Below are 18369 nucleotides of genomic sequence, written 5' to 3' on the forward strand. Positions count from 1 at the left end.
TAAAGAGATTCATTGGATCATCATTTTTCTAGCAATTTGTTTGTTGTTCAGATTGTGTAATGAATACTTGTTGTCTCGATTTGATTGTGTTTGCACGTATAATATACCTGATGAATCCTGTTTTTTCTGTTTTTTGTTTATTAATTTTGGTCATATGTTTTTAATCTGTTTGATTCATTGCTATCACTTGATGATAGGGTCTGCCTTTACGATGATTGATTATTATATTTATTTACAACTGCAGTTGTTTGTATTTTGGGACTGTATGTATACTACTTCATCTATCAAATTTTTGGCCCTGTCTTTATTTTTTATTCTTTAGCCTATTTGCAGATAACCCAGAGGCCTTGGGTGATTGCGTAATTGCAACTAAGACGGATGCAGCGACATCACGGGTATAGGTTTCCTTTTGATAGCTATTAACAGTACTCTTTTAAACTCACTCTGATATGCGACTATCATTTATCTCTTATGTTGTTATTACAGAATTTGGAAAAGGAGATAATTTCTTTAGCAACTATGATGTGCAACAATTAACTGTCATAGTTGATTTCACAGTACCTACTTAGCGGCGGAGTGCTGATGTTTGTAGTAGAGGATCCATACTCATAAAATTTAATTGTATTTCTAAATCTAGCAAATATACGGTGACTTTTGTGCTTTAAGCACCTTTTGCAGCTTATGTGGAAGTGTTTGGAAAAACAATAATGAAACGCTTATAGCTTAAGCGCGTAACATATAAGATTTTATTACAATCACCCATAATAGTTATGGACATGTATATATATAATATCAATTATTAACTTGTTTATCAATCAACGAAATTATTCAATTTAACTCTTTAATTTGAGTTGTACACTTTAGACGATCCAAATCCTTTTAGAGGACGCGGAATCTTATTAGAGTGTAGGTTCCTTCCTCGTGTTGCTCTTAGAATTTTCATATTTCATTTACAATGATTGTTATTTCAAATGTGTTTAAATTATTTACATATTTGTTTCAGCATTATGCAAAAATGATTCTAGGGAAACCTGAATTAAAAGAAAATTAAACTATAAGAGAAGGTGTGGGAGCTGCGACTGAAAAAAAATCAAGAGATACTCAAAATACAGAGAATAAAAAAAACCAAAGATTAAATCTTTAGCTGACAAGAATAATGGTAATTATAATGATTTCCATAAGTTTTCTGAAGAATAAAGGTAGACTGCAATTCTTTTTTTTAAAAGCACATTTTACTATTTTACCTCCTTCTATTTTTTTCCTTTGATAATCCTTTCCCTTGTACCATGCTCCTATCCAGCTCTAAATTTTCAAGTTATAGACTTGGGTTAGTGTTTTTAATCAGATGGGTTCGAGTTCTATACAAACATGATTAAACTACTACACATGGAGACACTGTGGATTTTAGTCAACCCTATTTAAAATTTTAATATATTATTTTTTAAGGGTCTTGTATCGAAAAAGAGAAACTTGGTTTTTTGGGTTTGTTAAAATTTAAATGTCACTAATAATTGCACTTTTAATTTTAATAAAAATCAATATTTCATATAAAATATCGTTCGTAATATACACATGCTACAACGCAATAAAAATAGAGGGAAGATTGACACGTGAATTCTTGTCTTTCCGCTAGTATTTAACAATTAAAAAGGGAAAAATAATAATTATAAATAAAAACAAATTTTGACTACATTAAATAAGTATTAAAAATATTTTATGGCTTTATGGAAAAACAATAATCATAAAGAAAAATAAATTTTGACTGTATTAAATGAGTGTCAAAATTTTTTTTGTACCTTTTTCGAAAATTAATGAATATCTGCATAAAAGATAATTTCATGCAATATTAATTTTTATAAATTAACTATAATAAATATCTTATATAATAAAACATGTTTTTTGTTTGAGTGCTTACAATAATGTTTGGGCCAACAAAAGTATACCCATTAACCCATCTTGCAATCTTTAGAGACAAAGCCCTAAATCTTGTCCTATAAATACATGTGCCAGCTTCAAGAAAGAACTCAATATGTATGTTCTGAATACCAAGAGAATTAGTGTTGTGGTGGTGCAGTTTGATCCATTGCATTTTTTTAATCAAAGAAATTACACTTGAGTGATTGAGTACGATTAATCCTCAATCCTCTTCATCTTTTTTGGAGTGTATTTCCTTCATTAAAGAGATTCATTGGATCATCATTTTTCTAGCAATTTGTTTGTTGTTCAGATTGTGTAATGAATACTTGTTGTCTCGATTTGATTGTGTTTGCACGTATAATATACCTGATGAATCCTGTTTTTTCTGTTTTTTGTTTATTAATTTTGGTCATATGTTTTTAATCTGTTTGATTCATTGCTATCACTTGATGATAGGGTCTGCCTTTACGATGATTGATTATTATATTTATTTACAACTGCAGTTGTTTGTATTTTGGGACTGTATGTATACTACTTCATCTATCAAATTTTTGGCCCTGTCTTTATTTTTTATTCTTTAGCCTATTTGCAGATAACCCAGAGGCCTTGGGTGATTGCGTAATTGCAACTAAGACGGATGCAGCGACATCACGGGTATAGGTTTCCTTTTGATAGCTATTAACAGTACTCTTTTAAACTCACTCTGATATGCGACTATCATTTATCTCTTATGTTGTTATTACAGAATTTGGAAAAGGAGATAATTTCTTTAGCAACTATGATGTGCAACAATTAACTGTCATAGTTGATTTCACAGTACCTACTTAGCGGCGGAGTGCTGATGTTTGTAGTAGAGGATCCATACTCATAAAATTTAATTGTATTTCTAAATCTAGCAAATATACGGTGACTTTTGTGCTTTAAGCACCTTTTGCAGCTTATGTGGAAGTGTTTGGAAAAACAATAATGAAACGCTTATAGCTTAAGCGCGTAACATATAAGATTTTATTACAATCACCCATAATAGTTATGGACATGTATATATATAATATCAATTATTAACTTGTTTATCAATCAACGAAATTATTCAATTTAACTCTTTAATTTGAGTTGTACACTTTAGACGATCCAAATCCTTTTAGAGGACGCGGAATCTTATTAGAGTGTAGGTTCCTTCCTCGTGTTGCTCTTAGAATTTTCATATTTCATTTACAATGATTGTTATTTCAAATGTGTTTAAATTATTTACATATTTGTTTCAGCATTATGCAAAAATGATTCTAGGGAAACCTGAATTAAAAGAAAATTAAACTATAAGAGAAGGTGTGGGAGCTGCGACTGAAAAAAAATCAAGAGATACTCAAAATACAGAGAATAAAAAAAACCAAAGATTAAATCTTTAGCTGACAAGAATAATGGTAATTATAATGATTTCCATAAGTTTTCTGAAGAATAAAGGTAGACTGCAATTCTTTTTTTTAAAAGCACATTTTACTATTTTACCTCCTTCTATTTTTTTCCTTTGATAATCCTTTCCCTTGTACCATGCTCCTATCCAGCTCTAAATTTTCAAGTTATAGACTTGGGTTAGTGTTTTTAATCAGATGGGTTCGAGTTCTATACAAACATGATTAAACTACTACACATGGAGACACTGTGGATTTTAGTCAACCCTATTTAAAATTTTAATATATTATTTTTTAAGGGTCTTGTATCGAAAAAGAGAAACTTGGTTTTTTGGGTTTGTTAAAATTTAAATGTCACTAATAATTGCACTTTTAATTTTAATAAAAATCAATATTTCATATAAAATATCGTTCGTAATATACACATGCTACAACGCAATAAAAATAGAGGGAAGATTGACACGTGAATTCTTGTCTTTCCGCTAGTATTTAACAATTAAAAAGGGAAAAATAATAATTATAAATAAAAACAAATTTTGACTACATTAAATAAGTATTAAAAATATTTTATGGCTTTATGGAAAAACAATAATCATAAAGAAAAATAAATTTTGACTGTATTAAATGAGTGTCAAAATTTTTTTTGTACCTTTTTCGAAAATTAATGAATATCTGCATAAAAGATAATTTCATGCAATATTAATTTTTATAAATTAACTATAATAAATATCTTATATAATAAAACATGTTTTTTGTTTGAGTGCTTACAATAATGTTTGGGCCAACAAAAGTATACCCATTAACCCATCTTGCAATCTTTAGAGACAAAGCCCTAAATCTTGTCCTATAAATACATGTGCCAGCTTCAAGAAAGAACTCAATATGTATGTTCTGAATACCAAGAGAATTAGTGTTGTGGTGGTGCAGTTTGATCCATTGCATTTTTTTAATCAAAGAAATTACACTTGAGTGATTGAGTACGATTAATCCTCAATCCTCTTCATCTTTTTTGGAGTGTATTTCCTTCATTAAAGAGATTCATTGGATCATCATTTTTCTAGCAATTTGTTTGTTGTTCAGATTGTGTAATGAATTCTTGTTGTCTCGATTTGATTGTGTTTGCACGTATAATATACCTGATGAATCCTGTTTTTTCTGTTTTTTGTTTATTAATTTTGGTCATATGTTTTTAATCTGTTTGATTCATTGCTATCACTTGATGATAGGGTCTGCCTTTACGATGATTGATTATTATTTTTATTTACAACTGCAGTTGTTTGTATTTTGGGACTGTATGTATACTACTTCATCTATCAGATTTTTGGCCCTGTCTTTATTTTTTATTCTTTAGCCTATTTGCAGATAACCCAGAGGCCTTGGGTGATTGCGTAATTGCAACTAAGACGGATGCAGCGACATCACGGGTATAGGTTTCCTTTTGATAGCTATTAACAGTACTCTTTTAAACTCACTCTGATATGCGACTATCATTTATCTCTTATGTTGTTATTACAGAATTTGGAAAAGGAGATAATTTCTTTAGCAACTATGATGTGCAACAATTAACTGTCATAGTTGATTTCACAGTACCTACTTAGCGGCGGAGTGCTGATGTTTGTAGTAGAGGATCCATACTCATAAAATTTAATTGTATTTCTAAATCTAGGAAATATACGGTGACTTTTGTGCTTTAAGCACCTTTTGCAGCTTATGTGGAAGTGTTTGGAAAAACAATAATGAAACGCTTATAGCTTAAGCGCGTAACATATAAGATTTTATTACAATCACCCATAATAGTTATGGACATGTATATATATAATATCAATTATTAACTTGTTTATCAATCAACGAAATTATTCAATTTAACTCTTTAATTTGAGTTGTACACTTTAGACGATCCAAATCCTTTTAGAGGACGCGGATCCTTATTAGAGTGTAGGTTCCTTCCTCGTGTTGCTCTTAGAATTTTCATATTTCATTTACAATGATTGTTATTTCAAATGTGTTTAAATTATTTACATATTTGTTTCAGCATTATGCAAAAATGATTCTAGGGAAACCTGAATTAAAAGAAAATTAAACTATAAGAGAAGGTGTGGGAGTTGCGACTGAAAAAAATCAAGAGATACTCAAAATACAGAGAATAAAAAAAACCAAAGATTAAATCTTTAGCTGACAAGAATAATGGTAATTATAATGATTTCCATAAGTTTTCTGAAGAATAAAGGTAGATTGCAATTCTTTTTTTTAAAAGCACATTTTTCTATTTTACCTCCTTCTATTTTTTTCCTTTGATAATCCTTTCCCTTGTACCATGTTCCTATCCAGCTCTAAATTTTCAAGTTATAGACTTGGGTTAGTGTTTTTAATCAGATGGGTTCGAGTTCTATACAAACATGATTAAACTACTACACATGGAGACACTGTGGATTTTTTAGTCAACCCTATTTAAAATTTTAATATATTATTTTTTAAGGGTCTTGTATCGAAAAAGAGAAACTTGGTTTTTTGGGTTTGTTAAAATTTAAATGTCACTAATAATTGCACTTTTAATTTTAATAAAAATCAATATTTCATATAAAATATCGTTCGTAATATACACATGCTACCACGCAATAAAAATAGAGGGAAGATTGACACGTGAATTCTTGTCTTTCCGCTAGTATTTAACAATTAAAAAGGGAAAAATAATAATTATAAATAAAAACAAATTTTGACTACATTAAAAAATTTTATGGCTTTATGGAAAAACAATAATCATAAAGAAAAATAAAATTTGACTGTATTAAATGAGTGTCAAAAATTTTTTTGTACCTTTTTCGAAAATTAATGAATATCTGCTTAAAAGATAATTTCATGCAATATTAATTTTTATAAATTAACTATAATAAATATCTTATATAATAAAACATGTTTTTTGCTTGAGTGCGTACAATAATGTTTGGGCCAACAAAAGTATACCCAGTATCCCATCTTGCAATCTTTAGAGACAAAGCCCTAAATCTTGTCCTATAAATACATGTGCCAGCTTCAAGAAAGAACTCATTATGTATGTTCTGAATACCAAGAGAATTAGTGTTGTGGAGGTGCAGTTTGATCCATTGCATTTTTTTAATCAAAGAAATTACACTTGAGTGATTGAGTACGATTAATCCTCAATCCTCTTCATCTTTTTTCGAGTGTATTTCCTTGATTAAAGAGATTCATTGGATCATCATTTTTCTAGCAATTTGTTTGTTGTTCAGATTGTGTAATGAATTCTTGTTGTCTCGATTTGATTGTGTTTGCACGTATAATATACCTGATGAATCCTGTTTTTTCTGTTTTTTGTTTACTAATTTTGGTCATATGTTTTTAATCTGTTTGATTCATTGCTATCACTTGATGATAGGGTCTGCCTTTACGATGATTGATTATTATTTTTATTTACAACTGCAGTTATTTGTATTTTGGGACTGTATGCATACTCCTTCATCTATCATATTTTTGGCCCTGTCTTTATTTTTTATTCTTTAGCCTATTTGCAGATAACCCAGAGGCCTTGGGTGATTGCGTAATTGCAACCAAGACGGATGCAGTGACATCACGGGTATAGGTTTCCTTTTGATAGCTATTAACAGTACTCTTTTAAACTCACTCTGATATGCGACTATCATTTATCTCTTATGTTGTTATTACAGAATTGGGAAAAGGAGATAATTTCTTTAGCAACTATGATGTGCAACAATTAACTGTCATAGTTGATTTCACAGTACCGACTTAGCGGCGGAGTGCTGATTTTTGTAGTAGAGGATCGATACTCATAAAATTTAATTGTATTTCTAAATCTACGAAATATACGGTGACTTTTGTGGACATGTATATATATAATATCAATTATTAACTTGTATAATAATCGATACTCATAAGATTTTATTACAATCACCCATAATAGTTGTGGACATGTATATATATAATATCAATTATTAACTTGTTTATCAATCAACGAAATTATTCAATTTAACTCTTTAATTTGAGTTGTACACTTTAGACGATCCAAATCCTTTTAGAGGACGCATATCCTTATTAGAGTGTAGGTTCCTTCCTCGTGTTGCTCTTAGAATTTTCATATTTCATTTACAATGATTGTTATTTCAAATGTGTTTAAATTATTTACATATTTGTTTCAGCATTATGCAAAAATGATTCTAGGGAAACCTAAATTAAAAGAAAATTAAACTATAAGAGAAGGTGTCGGAGCTGCGAGTGAAAAAAAATCAAGAGATACTCAAAATACAGAGAATAAAAAAAACCAAAGATTAAATCTTTAGCTGACAAGAATAACGGTAATTATAATGATTTCCATAAGTTTTCTGAAGAATAAAGGTAGATTGCAATTCCTTTTTTTAAAAGCACATTTTACTATTTTACCTCCTTCTATTTTTTTCCTTTGATAATCCTTTCCCTTGTACCATGTGCCTATCCAGCTCTAAATTTTCAAGTTATAGACTTGGGTTAGTGTTTTTAATCAGATGGTGTAATATCCCGCCTGTCAGTATCAGAATATTACCAGTCGATCGTGCCAGAGGATTATTATTATGGAAAGAAAGTTTAACAGAAATATTTTATGTGAAGTCAGCTTAATACGAATAAAGTATTAGTGACGGATTTAACACGCTTAAGACAAGGGCATTTTGGTAATTGCTTGAAAGAAGGATATTTAGTAGTGTTGTCCCAAAATATCTCATTTCATTTCATCCTTTCTCTTTCTAAGTTTGGCAAAGAGTTTTGCCCTCCCTTTTCTCTTTTCCATCGGCCTTATCTCCTCTTCCTTAATCTTCTTCAAAATTTCACCAAAACCTCAAGCTTAAGGGATCCTAGTAGTGTTATTGCAAGAGTTTAACAAGCAAAGTTCATCTTTCCCTCACTTTGGAAGCAAAACCGCCCCTTTCCCATATATTTCAAACTTTCATTTTTCTTCAAAACCATGGAAAATTGTTAGCAAACATGTTGATGGAGATACCCATGATGTTTTTAGAGCAAGGTAAGTAACAAAAATGTGTTCCCTTCCCTTTCACCAAGTAGGCCGCCCTTTACCCTTCAAATTGGGGAAAATTGCTCTTTGTAAAATTGTTCCAATTTCATGCTTTTAGTGTGTTTAAAATGTTATGGGTATTGTGGTTTTAACATGTTTGATGTTATAGGAGCTTTTGGAAGGAGAAGGCAAGTAACTAGTGGCTTGGGGTTGGAAGTTTTGCCACAAAGTGTTCAAGAGGAACCTCCACAAGATTGTGAGTTCCTTTAGTTAGTAAACCTTTCCTTTTGGGTAGTTCAATTATGCTATTAGATTGATAAATTATGATTTTGAGCATTAGGACATAGTTAGTGCTATTATGTTTAGGCTAAATACCCCTTGCTAATATATTCTAGAATTTGCTTTTATGTTAATTGTCATGCTTATGTTAGTATAGAAGTTGGAGGAAAATTATTAGGCAAGGATTCAATACATTTTTGAAAATATGTGTATGATTTCGGCTAGATTCCGGAAATTAGAAATTTGTTAAATATTTGGTATTTTCCTATCTTTGGCTAATGGGAATGAAAAACTTTTAAATGAATACACGACTAATGGCGGTTATGGATTGAACTTTCATTTTCCGGATATGTAGCCGAAAAGTGTTATAAGAACCTCCAACCAAATACTACCATATTGCTATGCGTATTAATATAAAAGAATGTTTAGAATAAATTATGCCTTTAGAAATTATAGATTATGATCTAGTATGTTAGGACATAACATAGAGACATTATGACTTAAGATATTTACCCTTGCTAGTGTACTCTAAAATGGTTTTATATTGATAATTATGCTTATGGTAGTGTATGAGTTAGAGGAAAAAATTGTTATGACAAGTTTTGCACAAGTATGAATAAATATGCACATTTCGGCTATAATTCCGGAAAGTGAGAATTGTTGGTTTTATTACTTTGTTTCAAATCTTTGCTAATGAAATTTACACTTTTAAGGCAATGTAATGGTTTGGTTTGGCTAAGAATATAAATTCTCATTATTACCGAACGTGTAGCCGAAATGTATTATTATGACCTCTAATTACGTACTACCATATAGCATTATTATTTATGTAAAAGAATGTTTAGAGTAAATTGGCCATGAATAAGAGTTATGGGTAAGTCACTAACCCGGGTAAAATACCATTTTTGAGAAGAGAATAGTTATTGACACATTTTCAGTTAGAGACGAGAATTTAATTCTCATTAACAGATATGACATTAATTGATTTATTAAATTGTGGCTTTCGCTATCCCGCCAGTTGGATACGAAAGGTTCTCGCCAGTTGGAACGGGCACTATCCGTGAGGATGACCCCACAGTAATCAGAGGAGTCCGGTATTCCCGTCAGTTGGATTTCCCGTCAGTTGGAAATATATATACCGGTTATCAGAGGAATAAATTCCGGGGTTACTCCACCTGGGTTTATTCGTAAAATCAACTCAGATAATTGTTTGTTCAACGCTAACTTTACTAACACATTGTTAGACATTGAGATTAAATATTTAGTTATGTTATGATATCAGAGTTACAGGTTAAAGATGTATAATCTCAAAGAGGTCGAATTTAGACAGAGGACAGTCATAGGTATTCCCAAGGATTGTCTGCAGCCTAGGATAGGTGGAGCTCACTGAGACATTATGTCTCATCCCATTCCATTTATTATTTTTCAGGTACATAGTCATCCCAGAAGAAAGATTAAGAAAGGCTACAAGTTGATTATGGTGCTTCATTGATGATGTGTATATGTGGAAGTATGTCTCAGGACTTGTTGTGATGTATTTTAGTCCATATCAGTTTATGGGAATTATGTATCAGATTATGTATAATATTATGTGCTCGTCAGTTAGTACAGATATCATCTAGATAATATGTAAAGATTATCAGATAATCAGACAGGAGTCCTAGAGACATATGCACATTATCAGTCATCACATGTAAATTTTATATTGAAATTTAATGTACCCGATATTAAATTTTAACGCTTTCTAAAATTCTAGACACTTTTATGAGGGCGTTACAATTTGGTATCAGAGCTGGTCGATTCAGATCGTGCCTTGGGTCATTAGAATTCGATAAAAGCAGTGGGACCATTGGGTTCCGGATATTTATTCTAAATGTCATGTCTAGTTGAGCCTGATCAACTCAGACTAGTATATGATAGTTAGAACAAATGTCTGAGAGTTGAATATGTCCTAGGAGGAATGAAGCGTACGAAGAAGGCAGTTGAGGTGTCAGGTTTTATAATGATTCTTGATAAGGAAGTATTTAATGCAAGAAGGTGGCTGGTGATTTGTGAAGATGGAAATTCCTCGGGAATGGATAGAAAATGTTATAAGTAAGACGGAGTACTTTGATATTATTAGACTGCACTTTGTATGTGGATACAAGAGAAGTAAGATACTCAGGGACGATTGTAATCTTTATATAAGCCACAATATAGGAAGTATGATGTAAGGTATGGAAAAATAATTCGAAATATGAATTTAAGAATACATGAATAGCCAGAGGAATTTGATATGAGGAAACTTATCACACGATTAATGGAATCCATAAGCTTTCAGTCGAAGTAGAGGATGTAAGAAGTGAAGGACATGAAGGCTCAGAGTGAGTAGGATTTAATGTCTGAGTTGTTAAGTGAATTAATTTTAAATTAAGCAAATTAATTTGGAGCAGACAGAGATGATCCCTTAATGTAGTCGTTGAATGGATAATGCAAACCGGATAAATTATGTTAGATTAGTGCATCTTCCGAATGTTAAGTGCCAGATTTATGAATTAGAAAGTGAAGATGTTATGTAGCGTGAGAAACAAGAAGTATGAATAATTGGTAGTGGAAAAATTTTGTATGGATCAAAGTGCGGTTCAGATGTATTCTTCTTGACAAGAAATTGCAGATAAATTAAGCTAAGAAGAGTTGTTCACTAAGGAAATTGTATTAGACCCCTGCATCTATCATGAGTTATTAAGTTGTCATGGACTAAGAAACACAAGCTTAGCAGTAAGTAGAAAGAGGTTTCAGTAGCGGTAAGAAATAAGATGCAATTTTTCGATTGGAACGGAAACTAAAGATTAAATAATAAGTTGTCAAAATTCAGTGAACTAATGGATGAATGATGTCAAGCTCTATCAAGAGGACAAGAATGTGTTAACGCATGATTATAATAAGTTGAAGTGATAAGGATTAATTAAGATTTTTGAAATTTGAGAATTTATTTTAAGGTTCCGTTAAATGAAAGGTTGTTGTTAGTACAAAAGTGTTAAGAATGAAGTAAAGTATTAAGGAATCACATATTTTCTTTTGATGATATTTCTCACGTAATTGATCTAAAAACTGAAAGAATGAATGGGTCGATTAGTATGGATTTTGAGAATTGAAGTTATCTCAAGAGAGCTCGTAAGTGTAATTATCAGCACGATACGAATGAAATAAATGGAAATAAGTCTCGAACCGTTAAGTATGTTCAGTATATAACTGATGTGAATGTGGGAATCATTCAAGGAACACTTTTCTAGAACAAGTGTACAGTATATGTCTAAGGAAAGATTTAATACATGGAAATAGTTCGCTAGTAATATAAGTTAGTACTCGAAGTAGTAAGAAGTGTAAAGTTAGCTTCTCTGTTCAAGACATGTAAGCTTTGAAGGATGACTAGGAGAATTGGATAAACATGTAGTAATGAGATTGGGAAATCTTACATTATGATTGAATTGGTATGCCTAAATCGATAGGATGTGCAATAGTTTTATACTTTGAAAAGAGATATTCATGGAAAATTTTAAGAGACAAGCTAATAATTTTCAAACCACATAATTCAGAGATATTAACAGTTCAATTAATGAGAGTAGGACGAAAGTGTTCCTACCTTGTTAAATCTAAGAAAATTGGAATCACCTCTAGTATGTAACTTAGTCAGTCGACTTGGTGATTTCAAAGAATAAATTAAAAGTATCAGTTTAGCTGGAAAAGAGTCATGTATGAGGTAACAAATATGGATGTTGTAGCAAGATGATTTTATTGTGGTTTGAAATATTCTCATGGGATATCAGGTATAGTAAAAGGTATTTAAGTGCAAGGATACTACCCAGAACAAGAATGCAGATGCTTAAACACAATTCTGTTGTGAAGTTCGGGAGTTTTAAACTCCGTATTTTTGAAGGTAAAGAAAAGATTGATATCATACAAGTTAGAAAATTTATGTGATATACGGTATGGAATTATACCAATTCAGGTAACGAGTATGGAATTATAAGAAAGACTGAGATAATACGTTCCTTATAGTAACGGACATAATAATAATGTTCAAGGAAGAAAAGTATATTTTTGGAAGAGTAAGTTCATGAGAAAATTTATGATTACGGATCTTATTTATTTTGACAGTGTAATTTGATTAATTTAGGAATGTTGAAAGTTTAGTGCAGATGAAGTATAGTCGAATGACTACAGATATATGTCATGTATTTAGTTATCAGTCGTGCTACCTCGTGTATTGTGTACTCGTCAGTTAGTGCACTATTACTCATATAAGAATTACATTTAATGTACTCGCCAGTTAGTACAATTTGTATTTAGATATGACTTATGGATTGTACTCGTCAGTTAGTATTTCCATCAGCTGTTTGAGGTAGTACCATGTTTGGATTCATTCCGCAAAAAACATAGCAGATATCAGCAATAACACCTCATATTCATGTGTTGAATAATGGAGGAAATTGAATCAGTTCTTACATTCATTGAGGTAAATTTAATGTCAGATAATGTTCCGAATAGAAACGATCTTATACGGAGAATGGTGTGGTTATTATTGAGACCTCATTATATGGGTTATAGTTCAGAAATAATTTTTTATTGGAATTAGTCGTACCATGAAGAACCCCCTCAAAGGTTGGATCCATTTATGGAAAGATAAGAATCGACGAAGTCGATAAAAGTGTTACTCCAATAAGTGTATGAGATATTTCCAGAACTTAGTGAAGGTAAACAAGAAGTAGTAACCTAAGACAGATTTATAAAGAGTATATGGAACTAGAAATTTACCCGAAGAATATTTTATGCATTGGTTAGCTTTGCTTTCCACTATGTTTAAAATGTATAATGTATTCCACAACTTACACTTAAGGAGGTTACTATCAAACCTTTCGACCCAGGTGATTGGAAGACATATCAGTATGCAGCGTTTTTTTTTATTTCAGAAATTGTTAAACTCCACGGTGTTGGACAGAAGTCAGAGACAAGGTATTTTGGGGTCAGATATTATTCAAGAGACAACTTTAAAGATTAAATCCATACAAGAAAAGATGAAAGTGGCGCAAAGTCGTCAGAAGAGTTATGCAGATAAGAAACGGAGACCTTTAGAGTTCAATGAGGGAGATCATGTAATTCTGAAAGTTACACCTAAGATGGGTTCACAAGGAATATTCAGAATAAAGAAAATTTAGTCCAAGGTATATTGAACCCTTTCAAATACTCATGCGTATCGGTACAGTAACATATCAGTTAGCATTAATGTCAGAATTACATGAAGTATTTCATGTTTCTCAGTTACAAAAAAAAAAAATTCATTCTCGATACTTTTCAGCCAGTGAAATTGGAAACCATAGATTTAGAATCTGAGATGCGAGATCAGAATCCGTATCTATTTTCAGATAAACTCTAAATTTCGAGGACGAAATTTTCTTAAGGGGGTAGAATGTAATATCCCGCCTGTCAGTATCGGAATATTACCAGTCGATCGTGCCAGAGGATTATTATTATGGAAAGCAAGTTTAACAGAAATATTTTATGTGAAGTCAGCTTAATATGAATAAAGTATTAGTGACGGATTTAACACGCTTAAGACAAGGGCATTTTGGTAATTGCTTGAAAGAAGGATATTTAGTAGTGTTGTCCCAAAATATCTCATTTCATTTCATCCTTTCTCTTTCTAAGTTTGGCAAAGAGTTTTGCCCTCCCTTTTCTCTTTTCCATCGGCCTTATCTCCTCTTCCTTAATCTTCTTCAAAATTTCACCAAAACCTCAAGCTTAAGGGATCCTAGTAGTGTTATTGCAAGAGTTTAACAAGCAAAGTTCATCTTTCCCTCACTTTGGAAGCAAAACCGCCCCTTTCCCATATATTTCAAACTTTCATTTTTCTTCAAAACCATGGAAAATTGTTAGAAAACATGTTGATGGAGATACCCATGATGTTTTTAGAGCAAGGTAAGTAACAAAAATGTGTTCCCTTCCCTTTCACCAAGTAGGCCGCCCTTTACCCTTCAAATTGGGGAAAATTGCTCTTTGTAAAATTGTTCCAATTTCATGCTTTTAGTGTGTTTAAAATGTTATGGGTATTGTGGTTTTAACATGTTTGATGTTATAGGAGCTTTTGGAAGGAGAAGGCAAGTAACTAGTGGCTTGGGGTTGGAAGTTTTGCCACAAAGTGTTCAAGAGGAACCTCCACAAGATTGTGAGTTCCTTTAGTTAGTAAACCTTTCCTTTTGGGTAGTTCAATTATGCTATTAGATTGATAAATTATGATTTTGAGCATTAGGACATAGTTAGTGCTATTATGTTTAGGCTAAATACCCCTTGCTAATATATTCTAGAATTTGCTTTTATGTTAATTGTCATGCTTATGTTAGTATAGAAGTTGGAGGAAAATTATTAGGCAAGGATTCAATACATTTATGAAAATATGTGTATGATTTCGGCTAGATTCCGGAAATTAGAAATTTGTTAAATATTTGGTATTTTCCTATCTTTGGCTAATGGGAATGAAAAACTTTTAAATGAATACACGACTAATGGCGGTTATGGATTGAACTTTCATTTTCCGGATATGTAGCCGAAAAGTGTTATAAGAACCTCCAACCAAATACTACCATATTGCTATGCGTATTAATATAAAAGAATGTTTAGAATAAATTATGCCTTTAGAAATTATAGATTATGATCTAGTATGTTAGGACATAACATAGAGACATTATGACTTAAGATATTTACCCATGCTAGTGTACTCTAAAATGGTTTTATATTGATAATTATGCTTATGGTAGTGTATGAGTTAGAGGAAAAAATTGTTATGACAAGTTTTGCACAAGTATGAATAAATATGCACATTTCGGCTATAATTCCGGAAAGTGAGATTTGTTGGTTTTATTACTTTGTTTCAAATCTTAGCTAATGAAATTTACACTTTTAAGGCAATGTAATGGTTTGGTTTGGCTAAGAATATAAATTCTCATTATTACCGAACGTGTAGCCGAAATGTATTATTATGACCTCTAATTACGTACTACCATATAGCATTATTATTTATGTAAAAGAATGTTTAGAGTAAATTGGCCATGAATAAGAGTTATGGGTAAGTCACTAACCCGGGTAAAATACCATTTTTGAGAAGAGAATAGTTATTGACACATTTTCAGTTAGAGACGAGAATTTAATTCTCATTAACAGATATGACATTAATTGATTTATTAAATTGTGGCTTTCGCTATCCCGCCAGTTGGATACGAAAGGTTCCCGCCAGTTGGAACGGGCACTATCCGTGAGGATGACCCCACAGTAATCAGAGGAGTCCGGTATTCCCGTCAGTTGGAAATATATATACCGGTTTTCAGAGGAATAAATTCCGGGTTTACTCCACCTGGGTTTATTCGTAAAATCAACTCAGATAATTGTTTGTTCAACGCTAACTTTACTAACACATTTGTTAGACATTGAGATTAAATATTTAGTTATGTTAAGATATCAGAGTTACAGGTTAAAGATGTATAATCTCAGAGAGGTCGAATTTAGACAGAGGACAGTCATAGGTATTCCCAAGGATTGTCTGCAGCCTAGGATAGGTGGAGCTCACTGAGACATTATGTCTCATCCCATTCCATTTATTATTTTTCAGGTACATAGTCATCCCAGAAGAAAGATTAAGAAAGGCTACAAGTTGATTATGGTGCTTCATTGATGATGTGTATATGTGGAAGTATGTCTCAGGACTTGTTGTGATGTATTTTAGTCCATATCAGTTTATGGGAATTATGTATCAGATTATGTATAATATTATGTGCTTGTCAGTTAGTACAGATATCATCTAGATAATATGTAAAGATTATCAGATAATCAGACAGGAGTCCTAGAGACATATGCACATTATCAGTCATCACATGTAAATTTTATATTGAAATTTAATGTACCCGGTATTAAATTTTAACGCTTTCTAAAATTCTAGACACTTTTATGAGGGCGTTACAGATGGGTTCGAGTTCTATACAAACATGATTAAACTACTACACATGGAGACACTGTGGATTTTTTAGTCAACCCTATTTAAAATTTTAATATATTATTTTTTAAGGGTCTTGTATCGAAAAAGAGAAACTTGGTTTTTTGGGTTTGTTACAATTTAAATGTCACTAATAATTGCACTTTTAATTTTAATAAAAATCAATATTTCATATAAAATATCGTTCGTAATATACACATGCTACCACGCAATAAAAATAGAGGGAAGATTGACACGTGAATTCTTGTCTTTCCGCTAGTATTTAACAATTAAAAAGGGAAAAATAATAATTATAAATAAAAATAAATTTTGACTACATTAAATAAGCATTAAAAATATTTTATGGCTTTATGGAAAAACAATAATCATAAAGAAAAATAAATTTTGACTGTATTAAATGAGTGTCAAAATTTTTTTTGTACCTTTTTCGAAAATTAATGAATATCTGCATAAAAGATAATTTCATGCAATATTAATTTTTATAAATTAACTATAGTAAATATCTTATATAATAAAACATGTTTTTTGTTTGAGTGCGTACAATAATGTTTGGGCCAACAAAAGTATACCCATTATCCCATCTTGCAATCTTTAGAGACAAAGCCCTAAATCTTGTCCTATAAATACATGTGCCAGCTTCAAGAAAGAACTCATTATGTATGTTCTGAATACCAAGAGAATTAGTGTTGTGGAGGTGCAGTTTGATCCATTGCATTTTTTTAATCAAAGAAATTACACTTGAGTGATTGAGTACGATTAATCCTCAATCCTCATCTCTTTTTTCGAGTGTATTTCCTTGATTAAAGAGATTCATTGGATCATCATTTTTCTAGCAATTTGTTTGTTGTTCAGATTGTGTAATGAATTCTTGTTGTCTCGATTTGATTGTGTTTGCACGTATAATATACCTGATGAATCCTGTTTTTTCTGTTTTTTGTTTACTAATTTTGGTCATATGTTTTTAATCTGTTTGATTCATTGCTATCACTTGATGATAGGGTCTGCCTTTACGATGATTGATTATTATTTTTATTTACAACTGCAGTTATTTGTATTTTGGGACTGTATGTATACTCCTTCATCTATCGGATTTTTGGCCCTGTCTTTATTTTTTATTCTTTAGCCTATTTGCAGATAACCCAGAGGCCTTGGGTGATTGCGCAATTGCAACCAAGACGGATGCAGTGACATCACGGGTATAGGTTTCCTTTTGATAGCTATTAACAGTACTCTTTTAAACTCACTCCGATATGCGACTATCATTTATCTCTTATGTTGTTATTACAGAATTGGGAAAAGGAGATAATTTCTTTAGCAACTATGATGTGCAACTATTAACTGTCATAGTTGATTTCACAGTACCGACTTAGCGGCGGAGTGCTGATTTTTGCAGTAGAGGATCGATACTCATAAAATTTAATTGTATTTCTAAATCTAGGAAATATACGGTGACTTTTGTGCTTTAAGCACCTTTTGCAGCTTATGTGGAAATGTTTGGAAAAACAATAATGAAACGCTTATAGCTTAAGCGCGTAACATATAAGATTTTATTACAATCACCCATAATAGTTGTGGACATGTATATATATAATATCAATTATTAACTTGTTTATCTATCAACGAAATTATTCAATTTAACTCTTTAATTTGAGTTGTACACTTTAGACGACCCAAATCCTTTTAGAGGACACAGATCCTTATTAGAGTGTAGGTTCCTTCCTCGTGTTGCTCTT

The 18369-nt window shown here is 31.4% G+C and overlaps 2 long non-coding RNA genes across 2 annotated transcripts; both read left to right on the forward strand.

The window, feature by feature from the left end:
- The first annotated feature begins 8137 nt into the window (after positions 1-8137).
- LOC146937312 (uncharacterized) lies at positions 8138-10384 on the forward strand. Its single transcript, XR_015030909.1, has 3 exons — positions 8138-8346; positions 8507-8593; positions 10046-10384. It is a non-coding gene; the product is annotated as an uncharacterized LOC146937312 (long non-coding RNA).
- A 3993-nt stretch (positions 10385-14377) lies between these two features.
- On the forward strand, positions 14378-16416 carry LOC146937313 (uncharacterized). Its single transcript, XR_015030910.1, has 3 exons — positions 14378-14571; positions 14732-14818; positions 16256-16416. It is a non-coding gene; the product is annotated as an uncharacterized LOC146937313 (long non-coding RNA).
- Positions 16417-18369: the final 1953 nt, after the last annotated feature.

Source organism: Medicago sativa, chromosome 3, assembly GCF_051527215.1.
Source record: "Medicago sativa cultivar Bolivia chromosome 3, Bolivia_mono, whole genome shotgun sequence".
NCBI classification, from domain to species: Eukaryota; Viridiplantae; Streptophyta; class Magnoliopsida; order Fabales; family Fabaceae; genus Medicago; species Medicago sativa.